This window comes from Palaemon carinicauda, chromosome 19 (assembly GCF_036898095.1).
Source record: "Palaemon carinicauda isolate YSFRI2023 chromosome 19, ASM3689809v2, whole genome shotgun sequence".
In the NCBI taxonomy this organism is placed as follows: Eukaryota; Metazoa; Arthropoda; class Malacostraca; order Decapoda; family Palaemonidae; genus Palaemon; species Palaemon carinicauda.
The window spans coordinates 5877892-5895391 of record NC_090743.1 but is presented as its reverse complement, the minus strand read 5'-3'; the positions used below and the strand labels follow the sequence as shown (position 1 = coordinate 5895391).

The window sequence follows — 17500 nt, the reverse complement described above, 5'->3', positions numbered from 1 at the left end:
TTTTTTAGCTTGTTTCTTGTGTGCAATAATTAAATGTCAATACTTGAAGGCTTTGTATTTTTTATGTTGTTAATGCTACTCCTACTTTTTTTTTTTCAACGTAAAATTAATGCATTTTGCTGGAGCTGGGTAAACAAATCGGTGTTTTTTTTACCTTGTTTTTTTGAGTGTGCAATAACTAAAATTAATGCATTTTACTGGAGCTGTGGCTAAACAAATAGGTGTTTAGCTTGTTTCTTGAGTGTGTAATAATTGTATATTAATATTTAAGTGGTGTAAAGGCTTTTTAACACATTTTATAAAATAATGGTTTACGTATGGATAAGAAAACAGAGAAAGCACGTATCGTTATCTCAAATAATTCCTTAAAGTCGGGTTAATTTAGTCAATATATCTTTCACACTCCATAAAAATCTACATTTATTCAATAAGTCAATAGGCCACCACAAATACAAATGTGTTTAAATAGTAAAAACAATACAATAATGTGTTACGTAGGAATAAGAAAACAGAGAAAGTACGTATCGTTATCTTAAATAATTCCTTGAAGTCAGGTTAATTTAGTCAATATATTTTTGAGACCCCATTAAAATCTACATGTATTCAATAAGTTGAAAGTCCACCACAAATACAAATGTGTTTAAGTAGTATAAAGAAATGTGTTACGTATGAATAAAAAACCTGAGAAAGCACGTATCGTTATCTCAAATAATTCCTTGAAGTCAGGTTAATTTAGTCAATATATCTTTCATACTCCATAGAAATATACATAAAAATATACATGTATTCAATAAGTCAACAGGCCACCACAAATACAAATGTGTTTAAATAGTAAAAAATAATTACTATGTATTACGTATGAATAATAAACTGAAAAAGCACGTATCGTTATCTTCAAAATAACTCCTTAAAGTCGAGTTAATTTAGTCAATATATCTTTCAGACTCCATAAAAATCTACATGTATTCAATAAGTACATAGGCCACCAAAAATACAAATGTGTTTAAGTAGTAAAAAAAATGTGTTACGTATGAAAAAAAAAACCTGAGAAAGCACGTATCTCAAATAATTCCTTGAAGTCGGGTTAATTTAGTCAATATATCTTTTAAACCTCATAAAAATCTATATGCACTCAATAAGTGAACAGGCCACCACAAATACAAATATGTTTAAATAGTAAAAACAATACAGTCTCCATCTAATCTACTCCCACGTCCCATACCGCTCGGCGCCCACCCACCTGACTGGAAATTCACCTCAGGGAATAGGATGGGTGGAGTCCTGCCCATTTCCTGCTTATGAGGGGGTCTGGCACACCCCTTTTATGCCCCCCCTATCCACAGAGCCCCTGAAGCGATATGCCACTACATAACTAATGTATTTTGCCACTACATATTACCTATGCCTTGTCGTTACCTCCGCTCTTGTAATTATATGGCTATTGAATGTGGGAAGTCAGAGAGTAAGAATTATTATTATTATTATTATTATTATTATTATTATTATTATTATTATTATTATTATTATTATTATTATTATTATTATTATAAAAGGTGCCCTGTCCTAAAGTACACAAATTTGAAATATAAAACAGTGTTTGTTACTTTTTTTATCATTGTATATATGCATCTTCTGGCTACCAAATGATAAACGTTTATCGATAACTTTCCTGATTTATTTAAAAAAATTCTTAAGTTTCTTCCTTCCTTTATTGTTTTAAAAAATTCATAAGTTTCTTCCTTCCTTTATTGTTTATTCATATAGTCCTTACGTAGGTCTTTTACAAACTGTAACTGACTCCACGAAATCTGCCCTGTTTCAGATTTCGTCATGGTACGGAAACCCGCATCCCAGAAGCCAGTGCTGAGAAACGAGCTACAAATTTGAGTGAGTAAATGATATCTATTTCTATAGTGTTATTCAATGTGGAATTTATATCTGTTTCTGCTATTTCTATAGTGCTATTCAATGTAGAAGTTATATCTGTTTCTGCTGTTTCTATATTTCTATTCAATGTAGAAGTTATATCTGTATCTGCTATTTCTATAGTGTTATTCAATGTAGGAGTTATATCTGGTTCTGCTTTTTTTTTTTTTTCTTTTATAGTATTAATACCTGTTAGATCTTTTTATATCGAGGGATATATGCCCAATAGAATTTGCTACTAAAGTTATGCAAATGTTTGGTCTTGTATAATGATAGCGAACGTTTAGCAGTATAAATCTTTGTTAATTTTATTGCCATATAATTTTTCCCATATTCGTAGTCCATTAGAATCTAAGATATGTAAAATTTTACCATTCGTTTCTGCTATTCCTGCAATTAATAGAAAAAGCCTTTTAAGGGAATTTAATGGGTTTCCCCTGTTATATTATTACATGTCCCATTCCTTAAAAGATAGCGTCGTTTTAGAAAAAATATATATATATATCATCCCTTATCTTTGAAAGAAGCAGCACTGGACTAGCAAGTCTTAATAATGCGTATATATTAATTTCCTAAATGACCTTGAAATCTGGATATTATTTTCCTAAATAACCTTGAAATTTGAATATTTTCCTAAATAACCTTGAAATTTGGATATTATTTTCCTAAATAACCCTGAAATTTAGATATTATTTTCCTAAATAACCTTGAGATTTGGATATTATTTCCCTAAATAACCTTGAAATTTGAATATTATTTTCCTAAATAACCTTGAAATTTGGATCTTATTTTCCTAAATAACCTTGGAAATTGGATATTATTTTCCTAAATAACCCTGAAATTTGGATACTATTTTCCTAAACCTTAAAATTTGGATATTATTTTCCTAAATAACCTAGAAATTTTGGATATTATTTTCCTAAATAACCTTGAAATTTGGATATTATTTTCCTAAATAACTTTGAAATTTACAGTAAACGAAATGTCTTACTTAAAACTAATAGGTTTTACTCCCTTCCGTGGAATGGTGTAAGGTCACCAAATGACCGTGGAGGTCATAGTAAAGGAACATTAGGGTGCTTGTGTTCGCCTGTTCAGCAGCTTGTCAACAAGCAGGTCAATTAGTTCCCTTTGGTTCCCTCTCTCGCTCCCCTTCTAATAATAGGGGGAATTTTCCCCATGAGGGACTTCGTCTTAACCTTAACAAACTTTGGATAATGTTCTTTCTAGTTTAAGACATATTTTTCCTAGATAATTCTCTCGAGTATCCCATTGTTGTAAAGTAACCTTGATTAGTTTAATTATAATTTAACCTTAACAAATTTTGGATAATGTTCTTTCTAGTTTAAGACGTATTTTTCCTAGATAATTCTCTCGAGTAGCCCATTGTTGTAAAGTAATCTTGATTAATTTAATTATAATTTACTAATATTACAATGGAGAATCCCCAAAATATTTATTTCCTTTTAGCTAAAAATATTCTTTCCGAATTCATTCCAATACAGTTTAAATCACTGCTTGGAATTAGAAGCTTGAACAAATATTTTTTTTTTCTTCGAACAAACTAAGGATATTTATGTACAAATAATTTCATATGATTCTGGATTATATCTGTCTTCTTTGATTATGAAAAGTCGTAAATACAATGTTGAGGAGCACGCACTTTTCCCCTAACATTTTTCGAAAGTCCATTCCCTTAGTACATTATGTTTAAATCAAATGTTTTAAGTGTACAGTAGCATTCGTATTATTGCTGACATTATCTTCATAAAATTATTGAGTTAAGTACTGGGCTATTGCAAAGTGAATTCGTCATAGGTTTTGTTCATTACATAATAGAATTATAAAATTAGTTTTTGAAGATAACCATGAATGCTGAACACATTTATTTTTAGTTAAAATTATATAAAAAAATGCTGTAGGTTTTGGTCATTACAAAATAGAATTATAGAATTAGTTTTTAAAGATAACCATGATTTCCTTACACATTCATTTTTAGTTATAATTAGATAAAAGAAAAGGCAATAGATTTTGGTCATTACAGAATAGAACTATAAAATTAGGTTTCGGAGATGACCATAAATGCTTAACACATTATTTATTAGTTATAATCAGACAAGAAAAGGCATACAAATGAATAGGTATCATCAAATTAACAAATTTCATTAACGTTCTGGCAATGTCCTTAGCCATTAGCCATAGCATGGAGATAACATATATGTTTATAGATTCAAATTATTCATGAATTCATGTTGGCTTGTAATCATTGCGTATCCAGCTTGCCAAAGAGCATTTGCTAATTTTAATCCATTTGAAATGAAATTGTTTGGTCTTTTATTTTTGTATTTATTATATTTATATTTATACACGTCCACATATATGTACAACGCATATATGTACAGCGCATATACATATTTGTGTATAAAATACGCATGTACATACAGTATATATATATATATATATATATATATATATATATATATATATATATATATATATATATATATATATATAAAATATATATATATATATATGTATATATATAAATATATATATATATATATATATATATATATATATATCTATCTATATCTATATATTATGTATATGTATATATATATATATATATATATATATATATATATATATATATATATATATATATATATAAATAGATGTGTGTGTGTGTGTATCAGAAAATAAATAGGGTACTACAAGTGAGCCATCAGAACATCCTCAGTGAAAAATGATGAATGGATCGTAAAAGTAGAAGTCATCTCCTTAATCTTTTCGTCCCTCGAAGTGCAACGAGGGGTTAGTGTTAGTGAAAATTACAGTAACATCTCCTGTACTCTTTGTAATTATTGTGCTTTGAGGAAAGACCTTGGCCTTCTGACTCTGGTATCATCAGGTGCCTGAGAAGTAATTGAGTTCTCTCTCTCTCTCTCTCTCTCTCTCTCTCTCTCTCTCTCTCTCTCTCTCTCTCTCTCAGAGAGTGCTACTATTGATGGTACGGAGCGCAGATATGTATTACACCATCCTTTTCATGAATGAATCCATTCATAAAGCAAGGTTGTATATACTACTGAAGATTTCTCAATGTTTGTTTATGTGATGTGGTCATTATTACAAAATGCATTGAATGCATCTGTAGTATTTTGTCTCGTTATAACTTTGAAAATCAAGTGGTGAACCTCACTTTTTTCTTAGCAGTGATAATTCTTGTTTTGGTCTTCTTAGTTTCAAGGAATTATGGCTGTCTCCATGCAGTCACAGTTGTATTTTTCGTAGATACTGTACATTTATGTGCTAGTTTATTATATAAAGAATCTTTTCAAAGTTGCCCAAAATTAGGCCTGCAGGATATTTTTCATAATTAATTGGATCAAACGGCGCTGGGAAGCCTAGTCAGAATTTTTGGTCTGTTTTCATTATATCACTAGTTTCATAGTTTATCCTATATTTGGCAACCGATTAGAAAATTAAAACCTTTATATGGTGATGATTACGTATTTCGTAGTTCCAAATCGATTCTCTATTATTCTTCAATTAGTTTTAAAGGACCTGATAATATTATATGAAAAATGGGAAGGGTTTCAGACATAACAACGACGGCTAGATAGATTTTCAAATCTATGATATAACGTTAACTGTTTCAGGTCTCTGATTTATAGGTTTATATGTCGCTCATGAAAGGCAGAGGCAAGGGACAGTGAAATTGCCCTATCGAGCAGGAGAATGCCCTTGAGACTGACCATATATACATATTATCAGCGCCCAAGCCCCCCCCCCCTCTCCAACCAAGCTAGGACCAAGGAGGGCCAGGCAATTCCGCTGTTATCGCTTAATTTAGGAGTTTTTATTTAATGTGGCTGTAAAACAGCCAAGTTGGCAAACGTTCTTATTGAAAAGGTTTATATTTCCTTGTGTATTTATTTATTTATTTTTTTTTTTTTTTTGTAATTACAGCATTTTACTATATGTTTGTTTTTAAATGGGTGTTATAAAAAATTGGTCTCGGCTCAAAAGTCAGTGGGAACATCTGACATGACTATTTTATCTAACTGCAAAAGAAAAAAAAATAAAGAAAATAATTAAATGAATAAATAGTTATAACACCAGATCAGTTCTTGATATGCCATGTTTATACTACCCATTAGGGCTCTCGTTTGTAAGGCTCTTAGTACTGGAGCAGCTTCACGCCTATCGGGCTACCAGCTGGGGAGAGGTTCATTCATCAGTCACGGAAGTAGAAATATCATATCCGTACAGTTTTGTCGAGAACAGGACGGTTATAACTTACTTGCCCTGCCTCTTAAAGGGTGAAAGATGCATATAGTAGACGCACACACACACATATATATATATATATATATATATATATATATATATATACAGTATATATATATATATATATATATATATATATATACATGTATATATATATATATATATATATATATATATATATATACTGTATATATATATATATATATATATATATATATATATATATATATATATATACTGTATATATATATATATATATATATATATATATATATATATATATATATATATATATATTTATATATATATATAACAAAACATGCGTAATTTAGTTCAGATATAGTGAAATATTTATTCAGATCTTTACATAAAATACCATTTATAACTATCAAGAAAATCCACATAATACCATGAGGACATTTAAACCGACTATCCACGAAGATAGAAGCGAAGCAATTGGTTAGGTGGTAATAGAAAGGGCAATTGTCTGAGATCTAGTGGCCCTACGACACAACGATGCCCAGTTGTAAATATATTGGGAAGGGACAGGGAAGCAGTCAACAGCAGCTGCCGATCATTAAGCACGGCACAAATGTTTGTTTGCTTTGAGCTGCTGGGAATTTTCTGTTAATGAAAGCGGGAGGCGGAAATTACCCTAACTTTCGTAAATATAGCAAAATATACCAAGTTTATATTAGTACTGCTTGGATGAATTAATTTCTGCAAAGAGAATTAGTGTAAATCCTTATGGAAATATCATTTATTTATGATCATGTGTTACATTTTGAAATAAATAGACAGAGAATATATTAATACTGCATGAATACCAAGTTTATATTAATAATGCTTGGGTGAATTAACTTCTCTAAAGAGAATTTGTGTAAATCGTTATAAAAATATCATTTGTTTATGATCATGTGTTACATTTGAAAGAAATAGACCAAGTTTATCTTAATACTGTGTAATTAATTAATTTCTCTAAAGAAAATTTGTGTAAATGTGAAGGAAATATCCTTAGTTTAAAATCATATATGTTACCTATATTTTTTCGCAGTCATAAAGAAATTAGCCATGATATATGTGAGGCGTGAAATCTGTTTTGGCCTTGCCATTTCTACCATATATTCGAACCAGATGTACCATGTGGGCCTGTGTAGGTTAGGTATTTGATGAGGGAAGACTCGTTTTAACTAAACTTCAATGTAAATGCTTTTAATATGCGTCACTTTTATAAAGAAATATACTGTATATTATATCAATACATCTATTTTTCCTAAACTTAACCATCTAAGAGGACGGTATTTGGCGCCAGGGAAAAATATGTGATGAGGGAAGAGTCGTTTAAACTAATCTTAAATGTCCATGCTTGTAATATGATTCACTTTTATAAAGTAATATACAGTATATTATATCAATATATCTATTTTTCCTAAACTTAGCCCTCTAAGAAGAGTACGGTATTTGGCGCCAGGGAAAAATATGTGATGAGGGAAGACTCTTTTTAACTAATCTTAAATATCCATGCTTGTAATATGCGTCGCTTTTGTAAAGTAATGTACTATATATTATATCAATACATATATTTTTCCTAAACTTAGCCCTTTGAGGGTGTTTGTCCCTAAGGAAAACAAACACAAAACAGTCACTGTAACACCCAATCTTTAAGTGCTAAATTTGATTGAGGATAATCACTGTAGAAAACTTTCGCAACTTAAGCTGCTTCATACATCTACACATAAGCCTTAATGAGGTTGCAACGACTCTCGCTACATCCACTGGCATTCATCTTGCATATGATCTTCTGCTTGCGTATTAAGGCTCTTCCTTTCCAATACCTCTTTACACCATCTCTCCAGCCCTTTCTACGTCCATTTCTTTTTCTTTATTGTTTAAATATCCTCTATTTTAGTTTGTTGCCGTATTCATGTTGCCCCTTTTCTGCTTTATGTTATTCTAATCATTATTCTTTCCATGACTCTTGAGTTGTAATTACCTTATGTTCTAAGATTTTAGTAAGGCTCCAAGATTCTGATGCAGAAGTTATTATTGGTAGGCCCAATAACAATCTCTAGAGCTTTTTCTATATGTTGTGTCTGTATTTTCATTAAACACTATCTTAGTTTTACTCATATTCATTTTCAGGCCTACATTTGTGCTTTGTTTGTTTGAAACTTCTATCATCTTTTACAATTCCTCCCATGATTAACTGTATAGAAGTATATCATCTGCAAGTCTTAAGTTGTTAAGGTATTCCCCATTAATGTTAATTTCTACATTTTTTTTAATCTAAATTTTTGAAAACTTCTAGGCATATTGTGAATAATTTAGGCGAAATGGGTCTCTTTGTCTGACTACTCTATCAATCGGAATGCTCTCACTATATTTATGTACTTTTGCGATTGCTGTACTTCCCGTATAAATATCTGTATGTGTTGTAACATAAGATTCGTTTATTTCTTACTTTTGAATGTACCTGAATCAAAAGCTTTCTCATAGTCTATAAATGATATATTGGTTTGTCATAATATGTTAATCTTTCCACTAGCTGGTTGATTACATGGATTTGATCAGTTTTTTAATATATATATATTATATATATATATATATATATATATATATATATATATATATATATGTATGTATGTATGTACAGTATGTATGTATATATAGACAATATATAGCCTATATGTATATATATATATATATATATATATATATATATATATATATATATATATATCTTTTTGGGCTCAAGCCATGTCGTCCTGATGGAAGTTCCTATAGGGTAGCTTCCTAGGGTATATTACAACTACGGCGATATTCTCAGAGAATTTACCTTAAGGTACCAGAATTCTAACTCCTGGAGCGAGTATCCCTCGTGAAAGGGATATCGCGACATATCAGAGGACGTATTCTAGACACGTCACATGGCAATCTACGACCTGAACAGAGATTTCGTCTCGTAGGAGGGAGATTGACGAGATACGAATTCGGGCAAGAAAAAGGGGAGCCGCTCCCAAGGCTTCCCTATCCCCCGATTCGTATGCGTGCCTGGCGCCAATCCTGGCGCCATCTGTATTCCTTTTTGCGTAGCTTAACAACTCGGTGTTTTTTCCTGTTTTTCTCGCAAATCTTGGATTTATTCAGCTTTTCATGGCTTCTTCGTCTTCGTTGGCCTCGGATAAGTTGAGTATAGGGTCTGTTATGTATAAATGTAGGCTCTTGGTAAAATTTTGAGTGATTAATAGGATTAATCTTTGATACAAGAGCCGTAGCCTACCAGAGGTGTCCTGGACACTGTCACTCGCTAGGTATAAATTAGTTAGTCAGAGTGACATTCCTGGTTGTTTTGCTTAATAAATTTTAGCTATTTAGCTTTACATAGGATTTCCTTTCGTGCTTAGTATTATTTGGCGAAGTATTCGCCATTCTGGCCTACGCTAGGCCATGTAGCCTAGTCGTTTGGTCCTGGTACTTAATGCATGATTTTGGTTTTTCCGAGTGTAATTAAAATTTTATTGAAGCTTTAGGCTATATTTTATACAGTTTAGACTGTGTGGAATATTTCCAAGATTGTATACGTGAGAGTTTCGGTGAATTAGGTAATCGATTCTCTTGGTGCCTAGGCTAATTGCTTATGGAGCCTTAGTATACTTTATTATACTCCCCGGTTGCTTTCTTTTCTTCGGAGAAGGTATGCAATCCCTTTCCCTCTGTTTAAGCCTTGGGCTTATCCCTAAGTGGTTTTTTCCGAATTTATTTTCGATAAAACTATACTAGGGTGTTACTGTACCTTCCTGTTCCAGCAGAGTCTGGTTCAAAGAGGGACAGAACAACAGAGTTTTTAGTCTGAGTCCGTGTTGTTTGGCTTGGGGCAGAGTCTCCCTCGCTGACCTAACACTTACAAAGGGAGCTTAGCTCCCTTAGGTCACTATCGAAGGTTTCTGTAGTTATGATTCCTTCTTGTGTGATCGACCAGACTAAGTCCTGTTGCTGTTCTCGGGGAGGATAAATCTTCCCTTGGGAGTAGCAACGCCTTCCTTGCTTTGGTGCTCTGGAAGCTGGCAGGTATTATACTACTGCGCTGGCCCTTTCCCTTAGATCTCCCTTAGGCTAAGACAAAGTTCTTGGCTGCGGGTGATCTGTCACTAAAGCAAGGTTGGCAGGACCCTCTTGTCCCTTCCCCCTCTATCTCCGTAATGGCCTAGCCATTACTGTACTGTACCTTGCCGGCCGGCAGAGCTGGCCGGCAGGGGTATTACTGTACTGTACGTCATTCTACTTCTGGACCTAGTATAGGTTGGGATGTGGAATTGACTAAGCCCATTGCCGGCCGGCAGAGATGCTGGACGGCAAGGGTCTTATGTTTTCGAGTGCTGCCCGGACCTCTCTTGGTCCCTCATCCATGCCTGCCGGCAGAGCCGGACGGCATTGGTCAAGGAAGCCTGAATTAAGTTTCTCCCCTTCCTTATATGCACTCTTTCGGTTGCCGGGCTCGGGGGGTTGTGTACACTCTTATCCCGGCATCCATTCTATTTTCTTCTAGTGCTGTACCTGTCCCGGCTGCCGGCCTATGAGGCCGGCTGCCGGCCTATGAGGCCGGCAGCCGGGCAGGTGTAGTCTTCTGGTTCTTTTGCTGCCGGCTGGCATCGGTCTTGTACCTTTGCCGGCCGGCTTATGTCAGTCCTTGTCTGCCGGTCACCAAAAGTGTGGCCGGCAGCTGGGTACTACCTTGTGTAGTTGCTGGCCGGCAATCATTGCCGGCCAACACTGGCTGTTGCTGGCCGGCAGCTGCTGCCGCCGGCACAGGCATTTGAACCAGAGGGCTGCCGCCCTATAGCTGTTAAGTAGTATACTTTAAAGCTAATTGTGGTGTGTGCCGGCCGGCAAAGGCAGGCCGGCACACATCCTCCTATACTGTACTAGTATTCTTCTGTATAGCATATACAGTAAGAAGAAAACTATAGTAAAAGTTTAGGTACAGCACTGTATCTTCTAACACTATTGTGTTTTCTTGCACGGCCCTTTGCTGTTGCCTTCAGACAAGAAGCAGAGTTCTTCCCTGTCTATTATCCCGGATTTTAAAATCATTGCCTAGGTGTGAGCTCCACCTGTTTCCTCTGGAAACTTTGCATTGGTTACTCTAGTAGAGATAAACCATTTTGATTTTATTATCTGGAAGGCTGCAGCAATGGGTTGTGAGGGAAACACAAGTGTGTGTCTTTAATTTCTGAATTGTTATGCTATACTATGCATATCCAGTGATACATAGTTCACTTGATACTCATGTAAATTTCTTCTCTTTACAGTAGGACACTCCGAAGTGGGGAAGTGCTTTCTGCAATGTCAGCAGCAAGAACCTCTGCGGACATGAGTTTTGTAGGAGACACGCAGCATACGCTGTCTCCAAGGATGATCTCCGGTATTGGGACCCTCAGGTATGTACTGTGTGCACTAACCTGATTAATGAGACATTTAAATAGCTAGGAAGAAGCTTCGTACCTGGGTAAGGGGCTTCCAAAAGTACACTTCTGGCCCTTATCTTCCAAGTGAGAATATGAGGGCGTATCTTTTCCCTAAGGCATCAGCTGATGCAGTGATTCCCCAGCCTCAAGAGGAGATCCCCTAAGTTCAGATCCAGGTGGATGCTGAAGTCGCGGTCGCGATGCAAGACATCCAGCTAAATGACAGGATATCTGATGTGGACGGGTGTCAGGAGGAAGACCTCCTTGCAGAAGCCCAGGATGAAGTTCAAGCCCCTCTACATCGGCCGGTCTCCCAGTAGAGCTGGGACAGGCCCTCTCTTCTATTTTTGGAATGATCCAACAAATGCAGAAGGAGAATCAGGAGAAGGCGGCTGCAATGGAACTGCGAATGCAGTGCCTTGCAGAATCACATGGGCCCCAGAAAAGCTCAATGTGAAAGACCTTCCTTTGTGCTCGGATGCTAACCCATGGAGGTATGCTGAGCACATGTCGATGACGACTGGAAAGATCGTCATCTCGGATATGCTGGGCTCAGTTCCCCTGGAGGGTGGAATTCTGGCCCAGCAAGGCACCATATCCGGACTGTTATGTCCGGCTGAGGAAGGAACCAGCTTCAAAGGAGGAGGCAGAGCCGAAGGAGGTCATAGTGATGACCATGCTAAGGCTCAAGCTCTACTTTCATCTTCGATGAAAGAGAGGGGCTTCTCTAAACTCAAAGGTAGCTGCATTGAATAGGAAGCTCCCTTCCTTTGTGTCCTCGTCTACTAGAGCCTTCCCCCTTTTACAGAAAGGGTTTCTGGCTGTACTAAAAGCAATCGAGGCCGGCAAGTCTTGCCTCTCCCTAGAGGAGTGTAAACCCTTGTCGCTGGCCCTGCCTATGGACCACAAAGATTGGAAGGACGTCCATCTTACGTTCTAAGTGGGAAAGTTGGAGGCTGATATTGCCGGACGTCAGTTCGGCAAGGACCTCCCTAAGCTGTCTGACTTTCTTTTGCGAAGTGAGTTCGATACAAAAGAAAGACTGACTGCCTCAATGTCTCTTCAGACTACTCTCGAGACGATGGCAAGTGACCCCAAGGTCCATGAAATGTTCATGGTAGTGGCCAAGCCTCATCTGGCCACAGTGACGAAGGACCTTTATGGCTTCGTCAAGGCAAGGAGAGCTTGTAGGGAGTTCGTGTTTACCTCGGCTACAGTGAGGCACGAGCTAAAGAAACAAATCTCCTCCAACATTTGGGGAAAAGACCTTTTTCCCTACCGACTTGGTCAAAGAAGTTTTTAATAAAGCCACCTTGGAGAATAGAAACCTTCTCCAGAAGTGGGACCTGGCTATCAAAAGAAAGTCTTCCCCGGATGAGGGTCCTCAACCAAAGAGGAAGACTATGAGGACTAGGCTACCTTCTCGGCCAGCCAAGCCTCTTAGACAGCAACAGCAACTGCAATTGCCATTGCCCCCAGTGCCCCAGATCGTGGCACAAACCCCGACCACCTTTCAGTGGGTACCCCAGGCCGTGTCGACACAGTCCACGGCATTCACCCCAGCGTTCGAAGGGCAGTCTACTTCCTTCCGAGCAAAGCCTAGAGGAGCAGCCAGAGGCTCGTCTAGACGCCCCTCAAGGGGAAGGGGATTCAGGGGTGGTCGTGGTCAGGAAGGCAAGACCTCAGGACGGCAGTCCAAGTGAGGTGATACCGGTAGGAGGGAGACTTCTGAAATTTCGGGATCGGTGGACCTTCGATCCCTGGGCCCACAGCCTACTCAAGAATGGATTGGGCGGGAGCTGGTACAGCACTCCACCCCCGTACCTTCGGTTTTTCCAACACTCCACCCCCGTTATGGAGGAGTACGTTCAAGAACGGTTGGAGAAAAAGGGTGAAGCCTATCAATTTCTAAGGGAGGCTGTTTTGTGTTCCCAAGAAAGACTCGGAAAAGCTCAGAGTCATTCTGGACTTGTCGCCAGTTAACAAGTTCATAGTGAATTGCAAATTCAAAATGCTAACACTGCAACACATAAGGACCTTACTGCCCAAGAGGGCATATTCCGTCTCTATAGACTTGTCAGATGCCTACTGGCACATTCCAATTAGCCATCGACTCTCCCCCTACCTAGGGTTCAGGCTACAGCGAAGACTATACGCCTTCGGAGCCATGCCATTCGGGCTAAACATAGCCCCAAGGATTTTTACGAAGCTTGCGAGCGTAGCTCTCAAACAATTTCGCCTAAAGGGAATTCAGGTAGTAGCCTACCTGGACGACTGGTTGGTGTGGGCAGCATCCGAGACAGAATGCTTGCAAGCTTCCAGTCAGTGATCCAGTTCCTAGAGTACCTAGGCTTCAAGATCAACAGAAAAAGTCTCGACTTTCTCCATCTCAAAAGTTCCAGTGGCTAAGATCCACTGGGACCTTTTGTCACACCGTTTCTCCACCCCAGCGAAGAAAAGGAAGGAGATAGCGGGTTCTGTCAAGAGACTTCAAGATTCCGAAAGGATATCAAGACACGAGCAGGAGAGAGTACTGCCCTCTCTCCAGTTTGCTTCGGTGACAGACCCAGTGCTAAGAGCACAGCTAAAGGATGCAATCGGAGTTTGGAGAAGTTATGCATCAAACGCGTGAAGAGATCTGAGAAGACCAGCCGCTTCGGCTAAGTACTCTTCTCAGGCCTTGGTCCCAAGCCAGACATCTAAAGAAGTCAGGTTCTTCTTCAGCCACCTCCCCCGTCGGTGACGATTCACTCAGACGCCTCAAAGGAGGGATGGGGAGGTCACTCTCATCGGAAAAAAGTCCAGGGGACTTGGTCCAGGCTATTCAAGACCTTTCTCATAAAACTTTCTAGAAGCTAGGGCAGTGCTCCTTACCTTAAAGAAAGTCTCCCCGCGTCATTCGTTCCACATAAAGTGGTAATAGACAGCGAGGTAGTTGTAAGATACTTGAATCGACAAGGATCGAGGTCACCACCTCTCAACCAGGTGATGTTGGCCGTCTTCCGATTGGCGGAAAAGAAGAAGTGGTACCTGTCGGCAGTTCACCTTCAAGGAGTCCGCAATGTGACAGCGGACGCTCTATCCAGGTTCACACCGATAGAGTCGGAATGGTCCTTAGACGCAGGATCATTCTCCTTCATTCTGAATCAGTCCCAGAACTGCAGATAGACCTCTTTGCGACGAAAGACAACAAGAAGTTGCCCCTGTACGTGCCCCGTACGAGGACCCCTTAGCGGAAGCAGTGGACGCGATGTCCCTCGACTGGAACAGATGGTCCAAGATTTATCTGTTCCCTCCTCACAACCTTCTGTTGAGGGTCCTCAACAAACTGAGATCCTTCAAAGGGTAGCGGCAATAGTGGCCCACAAGTGGCCGAACAGCGTGTGGTTCCTCCTGGCATTGGAACTGTAGCTGAAGTTTGTACCACTACCAGATCCAGTTCTGACCCAGCGAGTCCAGAAGTCAACTGTCTGCGCTTCATTACAGAAAACCCGGACCCTGCAGTTCATGATTTTCTCTCCCTAGCGGTGAGAAAGCGTTTCGGGATTTCGAAAGCCAGTATAGACTTCATTGAGGAATATAAATGCAAATCTACTAGAAGGCAATATGAGTCATCTTGGAGAAAATGGGTGGCCTTTTGTCAAGGCGAAGATTCCGCAGGAGATCTTGACAGACTTCTGCTTATCTTTTTTCCCCACCTCCATGGTCAAGGGTTGGCAGCGAACACGATTTCAGCGTGTAAGTCTGCTTTGACAAGACCCATTCTATATGCCTTCCAGGTCGACCTAGGTAACGAGATCTTTAATAAAGTCCCGAAAGCATGTGCTAGGCTCAGACCTTCAGCACCTCCAAAGCCCATTTCATGGTCTTTAGACAAGTTCTTCATTTCGCTTCTCTGTTGAGCAATGAAGAATGTGCGTTAAAGGATTTGACACAAAAAGTTATTTTCCTAATTTGCACTCGCGTCCGGGGCCAGGGTTAGTGAGATTGTAGCCTCTCGAGAGAGGCAGGTCGTGTTCAGTTCCTGGATGGGGAAGAACTGAACCTGTTTCCGGATCCTACGTTTCTCGCCAAGAATGAGTTACCCACCAACAGGTGGGGTCCCTGGAGAATCTGCCCTCTGAAAGAAGATGCATCTCTATGTCCAGTAGAATGCCTAAAGGTCTATCTTCATAGAACTTCAGACTTCAAGGGTGGTCAACTATTCAGGGGAGAAACATCAGGCTCAAATTTATCTCTGAATCAACTCAGAGCGAAAATCACATATTTTATTCGCAGAGCGGATCCTGACAATACACCCGCAGGTCACGATCCGAGGAAAGTTGCCTCATTCTTAAATTTCTTTAATTGCATGGATTTTGAACATCTCCGTTCATACACTGGCTGGAAGTCTTCCAGAGTGTTCTTTCGCCACTATGCGAAGCAAGTAGAGGAACTAAAAGAGATCTGTGGTAGCAGTGGGTCGCGGTGTTAACCCTACTGTTTAACTCTGCGAGGAACAGTGGTCTTAATTGGGACGATTAATTCCAGGGTGAGTGTGTAGTTACATACTGTACTACAAACTAAGTGAGGGCACTGTGTTGCCCATCCAGACTGTTCCATTTCCGAAGGTGAACCTAGCATAAGTGCAGACATGTGTGCCGAGCGTTTCTAACGCTAATGTCATTGATTTGTAATACAGGCTTTTATGACTTTGATACCTCGGTATCCTAAAAGTGGCATCTAATGTTTTTCTTTCAGACAAACAAGCCCTGTTTACTATCATACTTATGCTTAAAGTTTTGGGTTATCCTCTTCTTATATGTATATATATATATATATATATATATATATATATATATATATATATATATATATATATATAATTGTGGTTAACCTGTCTATTTATTGCCTGTCAATAATCTGGTTCTTGAGAACCTTGCGTCTCCTTCACCTGTGTCAATTTACTGGTATAATTGAGCATTCATTCTTTGTACCTTATCTGGGATAATTCTAATAGAATTGTTCCTTTATGCAAGCTATGTTGCATTGGTTTTCCTCCTATGCGGATATAAAACCTTTGTCCAATACAAGTATTGTGCGGAAAACTGGTCGATATTTCATATTGACGCAGTGGTCCTTTACAAACTATGCTTTACTTAATATAGGGCGAGACCACTATATTAGCTTGCCTGGTATTCGTACATAGATATATGTACTCTTCGAGACTTTTCCAGAGTCTAGTAGGACTCTTCCCTGTAGGGGGCAGGAAGCTCTAACATAGTTTATAGTTAGTTGAAAAGATGTATAACGGTAACATCTTAGGTCTCTAGGTCTAGTCGACCGGGAAAAAATTACCTCCGGGGAGTACGGCACGTTCTGAGAATCCACAGATACAGTAATGCTCTGGTACACTTCCATCAGGACGACATGGCTTGAGCCCAAAAAACGGATTTTGAGCGAAGCAAAAATCTATTTTTGGGTGAGATGGCCATGTCGTCCTGATGGACCCGCCCTTGCCTTTCTAAGAAAGGGCTGTAGGACCCCTCCCTACATACAGTATCTGTAGCACCTCGTGTACGCTACAAGGAATACAGATGGCGCCAGGATTGGCGCAGGCACGCATACGAATCGGGGGATAGGGAAGCCTTGGGAGCGGCTCCCCTTTTTCTTTCCCGAATTCGTATCTCGTCAATCTCCCTCCTACGAGACGAAATCTCTGTTCAGGTCGTAGATTGCCATGTGACGTGTCTAGAATACGTCCTCTGATATGTCGCGATATCCCTTTCACGAGGGATACTCGCTCCAGGAGTTAGAATTCTGGTACCTTAAGGTAAATT

General features: G+C 38.4%; 1 long non-coding RNA gene across 1 annotated transcript in view; it reads left to right on the top strand.

Moving 5' to 3' along the window:
- The first annotated feature begins 1818 nt into the window (after positions 1 to 1818).
- The window catches only part of LOC137658412 (uncharacterized), a 94834-nt gene continuing 79152 nt past the window's right edge, over positions 1819 to 17500 (top strand). The window contains exon 1 of the long non-coding RNA XR_011047327.1: positions 1819 to 1887. This is a non-coding gene — a long non-coding RNA (uncharacterized lncRNA). The remainder of the gene's footprint in view (positions 1888 to 17500) is intronic.